The sequence below is a fragment of the Myotis brandtii genome, unplaced genomic scaffold (assembly GCF_000412655.1).
Source record: "Myotis brandtii unplaced genomic scaffold, ASM41265v1 scaffold30, whole genome shotgun sequence".
In the NCBI taxonomy this organism is placed as follows: domain Eukaryota; kingdom Metazoa; phylum Chordata; class Mammalia; order Chiroptera; family Vespertilionidae; genus Myotis; species Myotis brandtii.
In genome coordinates, this window is record NW_005361458.1 from 1,059,959 (window position 1) to 1,071,088 (window position 11,130).

Below are 11,130 nucleotides of genomic sequence, written 5' to 3' on the forward strand. Positions count from 1 at the left end.
AAATATAGACCTTTGGCTACTCCCAGTTCCCTTGTCTCATGGAAATGTAACTTCTGCTGGCTCCCTGCTTCCTTGTCTTATGGAAATGTAACCTTTATAGCTCTGTAGCCCAGTGTTTCTTCCATGGACCCCCTTCATTTTAAAAATTCTTTAAATCTGCCTTTTTTCACCCCTAAAAATTCCTATTTCACATTCATCATAGCAGATATAGTCTACTGCAATATAATTTATAGATTTATATGTGTCTATCTTCCTCTGATTATGTACTTTCCAAGGGCAAGATGATATATTATTCATATTTTTATCCCCAGTACTTAATATAGTAGGAGAATATGGTGTGTCCAATATATGTGCTCTAAGTAAGTAAATGAATGAATGATGCAGAACATCAAACACCAAGTGAAAAAATAGAAATTCCAGCGAGATTCCTTTTGAACAGTATAATCATGCTTTCATTAAATAAGCTAAAGCTTCCTTTGAGGTGGAATTTTATAAATCAACAGTCATAAGTCATTGTTACTAGTCAAGTATACATTATTCTTTCAAGAGAATCTTGAAGATTTCTGAATGAGATGAAAACATAATGAGGTTAAAAAATTAGTATGCTTGACATTGGAGTTAGCATAGAACAGAAATCAGAGTAAGCAACGAAATAAAGGGTACCCAAGAAGTGACTAGTTTAATTAGAACCAAAAAACTAACTGGAAACCAAATGGAGATTATAGTTGTTCGTAAAAATCTAATGAAAAAAGGCTTTACAATGTTAAGTGATAATCATGTTTATGCTGAAGAAAAAAAAAAGTTCACCAGAAAAAGGAAGGAACCAATTAAGAAACAAAATAAAAATGGTTTGGAGACGTAGACTTTTCTAGAGATTGAAGGAAAGCCAAGCAGTCTTTGTGAAACCAGATTACTAATCCATATACAGAAGGTACCAAGCTCTACAAATGGAGAGTAAAAGTGGAAACTGATGGATATTTGTGAGGGGGAAAAAGGAAAGATTTGCAAGTTCAGTGTGGAGCGAGCATAAGCATAAAGAAGGATATTTTCCTTCCTAGCAGGGGTTGAGACATTAGGCAGAGAAGATGTTTAATAATTTGCCACATGAATGGGTCTTCTCCATGTCCAGGTTAAGAAACCCAGGAAGACATCTTGGAAAGCAATGGATGTGCCCATTGGAGTTAAAGGCTTCATAATTTTAAAAATGTGCTCTCAAAAGGTCACCATTCCTACAGTTCCTCAAAACAGCACAGCAAGTGGAGCCAGTCAACAAGAAAGGATCTTATCAGAGGAGGAGGACAGGCAATCTCTTCTAGTCCTCACTCAGCTTTTGTGTGGCAAGGGGGTTTTCCCAATATCCAACTGACGCCTTACTGCAATTTTCCAGTTTACAGGAAAGTCAAAGTTAAGTCAAAGTTCACAGGAACACCTGCAGCTAGTGGAACAAATTATAGGGAATCCCGACTCCAACTAAACCTGGAACAATGACCAAAGAAACTGAAGGAGAACCAGTTAAACACAAGGTCATGGAGATGACACTCCACCCTTGGCAGAAGGGGAGAGAGTAAAGATGCCCGGCACAGCACCTGGAGGTATCCCTTTGAAACTGTTTCCACTTTCACATAAAGATTGAGGTAAACCTTATGAAATTTTCAAGAATCAAATTACATGAAATTCATGTTACTCAATACCCAAGAAGCCATGTGAAACGAGTTTGCACATAAGGCCCTTGTGCCTGATGTCATTTTACAGGACTGTTATGCCTCCCTGACAGCAGCCCCACAGAAGAGTTTAAATGCTCGACTTATGCACACACCCATCTAAATTAGAGATGAGTGCACACAACTACTAGCTGGATCCTATGAAAATCTCAAATTATAATTCAAACATTTGGGCTTTAACAAAAAACATTTTTCCCCAGGCATAGTTTCCCTTGGTTTTTAAACCCATGTGTATTTTAAGAGAAAAGAAAATCCATCTGTTTCTGATTCATTTATGCTTAACTCATCAGGATATCACTGAAGAGTTATTGGGTGTCCACGTCACTTTCCCTCCTCCTTAAACTTCTATGACTTCTCTTCTTAAAAGCAAGCAGGTGCACCATGTCACAATTAAACTGTGTTTAAACTATAAAACACTATCATTTTTTTATTCAAACCTCAAGATGCATGTTTTAAGAGAAAGCATTAGAGTCTTCCTTTTTCCTAATTTCTAGTTGTGTGATTTTGTTAGTAGAGGTATGTTTTTATATTTTATTGTAAGATAAGAAAACATACATACCGTAGGCCAATTCTCAACAAACCTCAGTTGTCTTCATCTTTTTAGCAGAGGGGAGACCCAAGTAGATATCAAAAATGGCACTTAAATCAACAATGAAACCAAGCCCTGAAATCTACAGAGGGTTACTATTACCAAGGTTTTTAAGTTTGTTTAAAAATAGGAATTCATCTTTTTCGATAAAACAATGATACAGATTGAAGATCTGTGTTCCTCATCAAGCCATCCAAACCTACTTAACCCTACAGGACCTCAGAGTAGCACTAGCTATATCTAAGACAGTTCTGAGCAGCAGAGAGAGCTGTGAAGTCAAAAAGGTCTGCGTTCAAATTCATCGCAGCTCTTTACAGGTTGCTAATTAACACCTAGGTCACTTTCATCAATTCCTAACATGGAATAAAGGCTCCTTGGAAGGGCTCTTGTGAGGTTTAAAGATAAACCCAACCTAGAGCCTAGCCCACAGCAATGTGTTTGTGTGGTTATCCTTCCTCATCATCTGCAGCAGCAGGACTCGGCATGTCTAAGCTGAGTAGTGCCAGGCTTTCCTCGGCAGCAGCCATGCAGGAGGCACAGCGGAAGGCAGGCTGGCAAAGGTTACAGCCACAGAGACAGCAAAAGCCAAGGACAGAGGCTCACAGAGGGCCTGAGGAGCAAGGAGCTACCCTACCACCCTGCTCCCTGCACAGCCAGCAGGTGCACAGCATGTCCATGGGAAATCTGTCAGTACCACCCAACCAAACGCAAGCCCTCAGACCAAAAGTCACATGGAAAGCATCAAAACATAATTATAAATCTCACTGCCAGTACCACTGGCAGCTCCTCACTCTTCAAGGGAGTACTTTAAAGTTTATTTGTGGAAGGGGACTAACACTGGCCAACTTCTAGCGAAAGTCCATCCATGCAGGCAGTGGCTAAACTGGGGAGATATTTGGCAGTCAGCAGGGGTGGTACCTTCTGGGAGTCCTCTGCCTCTGGTAGAGCTGTTTGGTGGAAAATTTTAACATGAAAGCTGGCAAAAAAAAAAAAACATGTAAGAAAAGGGAAAGACCTCGATACAATCTAACAGGTATTTATGGCCTGAGTGCTGCCCCTGTCTACATTCCCAGATTGCTAGGGCTAAAAAAGGACCTCAGAGAGTAACTGGTTCCACATCCTTCCCTTTTCAGATGGAAACAAAGGCCACAGAGCAGATGAGGTTTGCCTGAGGTCTCACCGCCAGTCATGTGGTTGAGCCAGCATCCAGCCTGTGTTCTTTCCCTCATAGGCCCTGGATGAGAGAAGACTTGTCATAACCATGGCAAGTCTGTGAATGTCTACTAATGTTAGATATTCAATCCTCTAAGTCTATAGTGCAATGTGAGTGAACTACATTAGAGATTAAAAAATCATAAAAATGAGTCACAGTGGTTTAAAAAAAATGCATAAGGCAATGAGGATTTCAACTAATTTGTGGAATTGCAATAGTTCAGAGATAAAAGAATCATAAAAATGAGTCACAGTGGTTTAAAAAAATTCATAAAACAATGAGGATTTCAACTAATTTGTGGAATTGCAATAGTGAGAGATAACAAGTCTGTAAAGTAACATAAAGCTCAAGGTTCTTTTTATGTAAACTAGAGGCCCAGTGCATGAATTCGTGCACCAGTGGGGTCCCGGCCTGGATCGGGCTGAAACCAGCTCTCCAACATCCCCCAAGGGGTTCCGGATGCGAGAGGGTGCGGGGCAGGCCGAGGGACACCACTGGTGCACGATTAGGGCCGGGGAGGGACGCGGGAGGTTGGCCAGCCGGGGAGGGACTGGAGGAGGGCTCTGAGGCATGTCCGGCAAGTCTTGTTCAGTCCCAATCAGCCAGACTCCAGTAGCAAGCTAACCTACCTATTGGAGCGTCTGCCCCCTGGTGGTCAGTGCACGTCATAGCAAGCAGTTGAGCGGCCTTAGCATATCATTAGCATATTACGCTTTGATTGGTTGAACGGCCAACCAGATGGCTGGACACTTAGCATATTAGGCTTTTATTACATAGGATGCATTTCACACAAAATTAGATTTTATTCAGCAAACAGCAAGAAACCTATGCTTAGACAAACTACTTCCACATGCATATTTGTCCCCAAATTGGAGGAGTGGAAAGGAGCATAAATAAAGACATCATTTTTATTTTGTTGTGTTTTTGTAAAGAACTAAATACAAAACCTTGAGGTGGGGCATGCCAGGCATGTTCAAGAAACAGCGTGAAAGCTGATGTGGCTGGAGCACAGTGAGGGGGAGACCGGAGGGGAGAGGATCAGCGAGGTGGCCAGAGTTACAGGGCAGTATAAGCCATGTTAAAGCTGTAGCTTTTCCTCTGAAATGAAAAGGAGTGAATGATGAGAGCATGGGAGGTTATTAAGTAGAGGAATACCATGACCTGACCTAGGTTAATAGGATCACCAGGATGTTGTACAGAGCAGAGACTGAGGTAGATAATAGCAGAGGCTGAAACCAATAGATAGCACTTTTCCAATAATCCAGACAAGGGGAAGGTCATTTGAACCAAGATGGTGACATTGAAGATATAAGAAGGGACTTTCTTCTGCACCTATAGATGGAGGAGCTCAGAGCATTGCTAGTGAATTAGGTGCAAGGTGTGAGAGAAATAAAGGAATCAAGAACAACCCCAATGCTTTTGGCCTGAGCAAAGGGAGAAAGTGTTGCCTTTCAATGAGATGGGGGATAACTACAGGAGAATCAGCATGGTTTGCTTTTGTTTGGGTTGGGGGGGGGCCAAGAAGTCAGTTTTATATGTTTTGATTTAGATGCCTATTAAATATTCACATAGGAATTCTAGTGAAGAGGTAAATCTGTGAACTTAAGAGTTTAGGAAAGTTCTAAGCTGTAGATACAAATCTGACATCAGAGTCTAATTAGTACTTAAAACATGATACTGAGTGAGATTAGCAAGGACTGAGTGTGGAGAAAACCAGAGTCCAAGAACTGATCCTTGAGGAGCAGGGGAGACAGTAGAAGAGCCGCCTGCAATGCAGGAGGAAGAGGAGAGTGTGGTATTCTGGAGGCCAAGCGACAGAAGATGTTACAAAAAGAGGGAATGGCCATTTGTGTTAACAAGTCAAGTCAAATGAGGACTGAGAACTGCCCATTGGATCTGGTATTATGAAGGTGACTCGATGGCCCTGATGTCAGAGGAGCAATGGTGTGAAAGCTTGACTATACTGTATTCAAGAGAAATTAAAGCAAATATAGGAAACACTTTCAAAGAGTTTCAATGGATAAGAGAGTTGGAAGCTGGAGTGATAAATGAAGGGGCAAGTGGTATCAAGGGAAAGCTTTTATGATAGCAGAGATAAGAGTATGTTTGTGGGCTGATGGCAAAAGTTCAGTATGCAAGGTGAGGAAGGAAGGGAGAAAGAGGACACAAAAAAGGAGGAAGGAATTACTACAGCAATAACCTTGAAAAGGCAACTGGGGATGAGATCTGGGACACCAAGTGGAAAGATTGGCCTTTTGGGGGGGGAGTGGATGGTTTACTCATCATAACTGGAGAAAAGTCAAGTCTGTGAACTAGGTGCAGATATCTGATCGCTTTTATTTTCTCAAGTAGGAAGTTGTGACTGGGAGTTTTGATCAGAGAATAGAAAGAAAACATTCCTTGAAGAGAGAGAGTGCACGCACTAGGAGAATGTAGTATGGTTGCTGAGCAGTATAATGGCCCATCTAAGGACACTGATCATGAATTATGAGCGAGATGGGATTAACTCATTCAGTTGGCAAGATGGGATTAACTCTGGTTAAGGTCTAGCCAAGTGAGGACACCAAAGAGAACAGAAGGAAGAAATTGAGGGAGTGGATAATGGTTGGCCGAGGCATTTTAAGCTGGCCACGGAGCGAAAGAAGGTGAGTGAGGTTAAGTGAAGAGGTGGTAGCAATAGGGCTTGTAGGTCCCAGTAGAGTTGAAGAATTATGGAATTGGGTATTCTAAAGGAAATGAATTATTTAAAAAAAAAAGGAGTGAATCTTAGAGAATAAAATGCTCCAAACTGAGATTATGGGGAAATTACACATATTGTTAATGACAAGACTGTGATGTCCTCTAACTTATATATGCACAAAAGCCCTGCTGTGGACACCATCCCCAGCTTTTCATTCGTTTCAGCTATAATGCTTTGCCCTCAGTCCCAAACAGCCTGTGAAACTCATGATGAATGACGGACTGCCAAGACCAAAGCCATTCTCACTGCAGTGAAAGCCATTTGCATGCAAATAATTTGATATCCTAAAGACAAAAGAATAAAAATAAGAGGGTATTAAAAAACAGAAGTGACTTGAAGTAAACAGCCACCAAAAATAAAACAGAAGCAAATATCCCTGCAGTTTTGTGCTTTAGATGAAGATCCAGTGACTGGCCACAAGGATATGCAGAAACCATGGGTACAGTAGGCTTGATCACGGCTCCCAAAGATGTGCCAGGGCCAGTATCTGGAAAAAGGGTCTTTGCAGGTGTGAGTAAATTAAGGGTTTTGAGATGAGGAAATTATCCTGGGTTATCCAGGTGAGTCCTAACAGCCACCACAGGGGAGGCATAAAGAGGTTTGACACACAGAGAAGGTCATATGAAGACAGAGGCAGAGACTGGAGCCAAGGACACCAAGGAATGCTGGCAGCCAGCAGAAGCTAGAAGAGGCCAAGGACAGATTCTTCCCAGGGCCCCTGGATGGAGCACGCTCCTGCTGACACCCTGATTTCTGGTCTGAAGATGAGAGAGAATGACTGTCTCTCTTTTTTAGTTACCAGCTGGCTTGTGGCACTTGATTACACAGCCAAAGGAGAGGCACGCCACATAACCGAAGGAGTATCTACCACACACGGTGCTATGCTGAGCTTCAGGGAGCACCGCAGATGCAGAGGGGTTGGTCCTTTCCTTGACGGTTTTAGCTCTCTCGTTGAACTGATCTGAAAGAAATGATCAATCAAATCCAGAACATAAAGTCAAACCACTTGAAGAAATGCGTCCTAACATGTAGAGGGAAAGATCGTACATCGGGTTACAATGCAAAAGGAGTGATCCAGACCATGGATTCCTGAAGAAATTCCAAAGAGCTTGCATTTTACATGTGCGTGTGTGTGTTTAATACAACATGGAGAGTAATCTGTAGTAATAACCTGATTGCTTAGATCACTGTATTTAAAAGGAAAATGTCTTCTGGGACAGCCTGCACTGAAGGGAATACATTTATTCCCACCCAACACAGAGAAAAGATTTACAAAATGAATGAAATAACTTGAGTAGAAGGACTTCCTGTCATCTGTTCCAAAGTCACAGCTTCCGAAGTCACCCCCAAAAAATGAATGAGTATAGGAGGAGCCTTTAAAATTCAGAGAGAACTCTACTTCACCTTCAACCAAACCTGTTTACTGCCAGAAGACCTTCTGATGAAAACAAAAGCAACAAGAACACAAAAAGCGTGATATAAATGGTAACTGGCAAGTCATTCAGTGTCAAATTCCATCATTTCCCATTTTTCCTCAAAAAGAGTCTCAAAGAAGCACCCACCCAACATTCAGTTCTGTGGGCTCTACACCCTGGGCCCACTGTGCAGCCACTGATGGCGAGGTGGCAGACCGCCCTGGAAGTGCCAACCCCGCTCTCCACAGATGCTGCTCGGGACTCATTAACAGTGGCAGCTAAAAACATAATCGACTCCAGCTGCAAGGAAAGGGAAGTACTTGAGCTCATGCTTGGCTGACAGGCTCCCACATTCCCACTCAATAAGCATTCCTCTGAACAGCCATCTTCTCCTCGGGGGAAGACCTAGAACAAAATCCAGCAGGAAACAGTAGGCTGCCAAACACAGGGACACCTAAAGCTCTGCAGAGGAGCAATCCAATGAAATGTAACTCCAATGCTCCTGCTGTAGCCAGGATCCCGCAGAGCTGAGTCTACCCAGCTTCTACACTGCCGACTTGCTCAGAATAACAACCATGTTTCCTAACTCACAGAAGCACCGCTCTGGAATCTGCCACGCTGCAGATCCTTGCAGAGGGAGATCCCTTGCAGCTCCGGCCGTGGCTGGAACTAGCATAAACCTCTTACTGATCCTACTATGGCACCAAAAAGGATGCCGGTGAGACCTCACCCACCTGCTGGGAGGTTATGTTCACAACGGCCACAATTTTCAGATCATGTCAACCCAACACTTTTCTGCTTCATCCAAAGCACAGAAAGCAGGCCAGCACTGACCTCCGCAAAAGGAAAAGCAAAGCATCCAATTTGCCAATTAACTTTTTGAAATGTTAGAATTTAAAATGGACGACATTTTTCTACCTGGAGGTTTCCATTGGTCACCAAACCCTGTTTTCTTCCCTCAGCTTTTCCAAAGGGATCACTAGGGTATAGAGCAGTGGTTCTCAATCTCCTGGCCCTTTAAATACAGTTCCTCATGTTGTGACCCAACCATAGAATTATTTTCGTTGCTACTTCATAACTGTAATGTTGCTGCTATTATGAATCGTAATGTAAATAGCTGATATGCAGGGTGGTCTTAGGCAACCCCTGTGAAAGGGTCGTTCAACCGCCAAAGGGGTCACGACCCACAGGTTGAGAACCACTGGTATAGAGGGGGACGACAGAAGCGGAAAGAAAGGGGCAAGTCTCAGAAGCTCCTCAAAGCAATGAAATAGACAGCACAGCAGCCCACCTGACAACCCACGCTCAGAATGTTTTTCTCTCTGCGAAGGAGAGGAGCTGAGAAGGCTCACAAGCTGCACAGAAAAGCAATGCTCCAGCTCATATTTCCACTCCCATCCCATGGCGTGGGGAAGAATGGCAAACCAGGAGGATGGCCAGGTCAGCTTCGGCCCAGATAAAAGCACAGTATCATGATTTTGTTGTTCAATTACAACTGCCTATGTTCTTATAAGCCAGACATACAATAGGCCTTCTTTTATCTTTAAACAGACACTATTTGATTAGCAGCCCCATGGGATGGAGGACTGGTTTTTATTTGTCGTTCATCAAAAGAATAAGGCTTATCAGGTGATTTGGGAACTGAAAACAGTTCACTGGTTTAAAAAAAAAAAAGAAGAAGAAGGCTCCATGTTATTAATGACAATGCTGCCAGCAGCCCAAGCAAACCCCAACGGGGCTTACATTCAGGTGACAAGATGCTAATCTGCACTCTGAACACCGCTACACAAGAAGAGCCCAGGAAGATTAGGGCAATGAGTGGCTTGTTCCGTTAGATAAACATAGTGCATTTCTGATGCACAGCCCATCCCCCCCACCCCAACTTCTGTCCACCTTCTCTCTCCTTTTAATATTGAAAAGGATGAACTAGACTAAAACTTCTCCTAAAATAAAACACACATATGCCTACCTTTAATGGCTCCCATTCTCTAGGTCTTGGGCCCGAATGCTACTGAAAGTGACTTGTAAATCCACAGACACCTGCACATCAATTTGCATGTGTGTGTGACTTTCCTCGTGTATTATGGAGGTAGCCGGCTTACCTCCTGAGTTCACGGCTGTCCTCCCAGCCTCCCTGGCTAGGATGTGTGGCCCTGGGACTGAGTTCTTGTGATGGGATCATGGAAACTGGGACCGTACTGGAGATCTGAGTCTGGTCAGGAATGCAGAAAACAGATGCAGGCAGAAGTGATGCATTCCACCCCCAGGAAAACCTCCCATGCAATTGCCAACGTTCTCTTCCCCCCTGGCATCCAGACATAGCACCAGGGTGACCCTGGAAGCCATGCATTAAAGACAACACGCTCTTCCCCAGCCCAGCCCCTGAATGCCTGCTTGGAGCAGAGCCTCTACCTGCACTTCAGCGCTGCCAATTGGACTTTTATGTGAACATGAAATAAACTATTTTGTCAAAACACGGATATTTCAGGATTGCACTGCTTTGGCAGCTAGTGTTTCCTTACCTAATGCAGGTGCTACTGTGCTCAGCAATTTATAAATGTATTTTAATTTACTTCTATTTTGTTAAGAACACTTAACATGAGTGCACATATTCATTGAAAAGCAATACCAAGTCCAGAGAAGTTCTGTCACTGCCTATGTTCTCAAAAACACCTCATTCACTCTTTTTTTTTTCCTCAACAATTCCAGGCACTGAGCTAGATGTGACATGTACAGAGGCAAATAAGTCAGTCTCTGGCCTCGAGCTTACAATGTATTGGGGATGGCAGACATATAATAAAAATACAAATAAGTGTATCATTACAAATTACCAGTGCTTGAAGGAAAGTGGGCATTGTGAGCGAATAGCAGAAGAGATCTATTATAGACTGGGCAGGGTGAGCCGGAGGGACTGGTTCTTCTGGGGAAGCAACAGTTAAGCTACAGAGCAGATGGATGAACATAAATGAATTAATTAAAAACACAGAAAGTGCCCTCCAGCAAAAAGAACAACTTGTACAAAGACCCTGAAGTAGGAACAAACTTGATGCCCTTGAGGAACCAAAAGGAGGCCAGTGGACTGGATAGACCAGTGATGGCGAACCTTTTGAGCTCGGCGTGTCAGCATTTTGAAAAACCCTAACTTAACTCTGGTGCCGTGTCACATATAGAAATTTTTTGATATTTGCAACCATAGTAATACAAAGGCTTATATTTCTGATATTTATTTTATACATTTAAATGCCATTTAACAAAGAAAAATCAACCAAAAAAATGAGTTCGCGTGTCACCTCTGACACGCGTGTCATAGGTTCGCCATCACTGGGATAGACAGTGGTGAGCAAGGGACTTGGGAGGGGAATGTAGAGAGCAAACAGGCAATGGGTCATGCCAGGCCTTGAAGACCAGTAAAGATGTTCAATCTTAGTCTAAAGCAGGGGTGGGGAACGTCC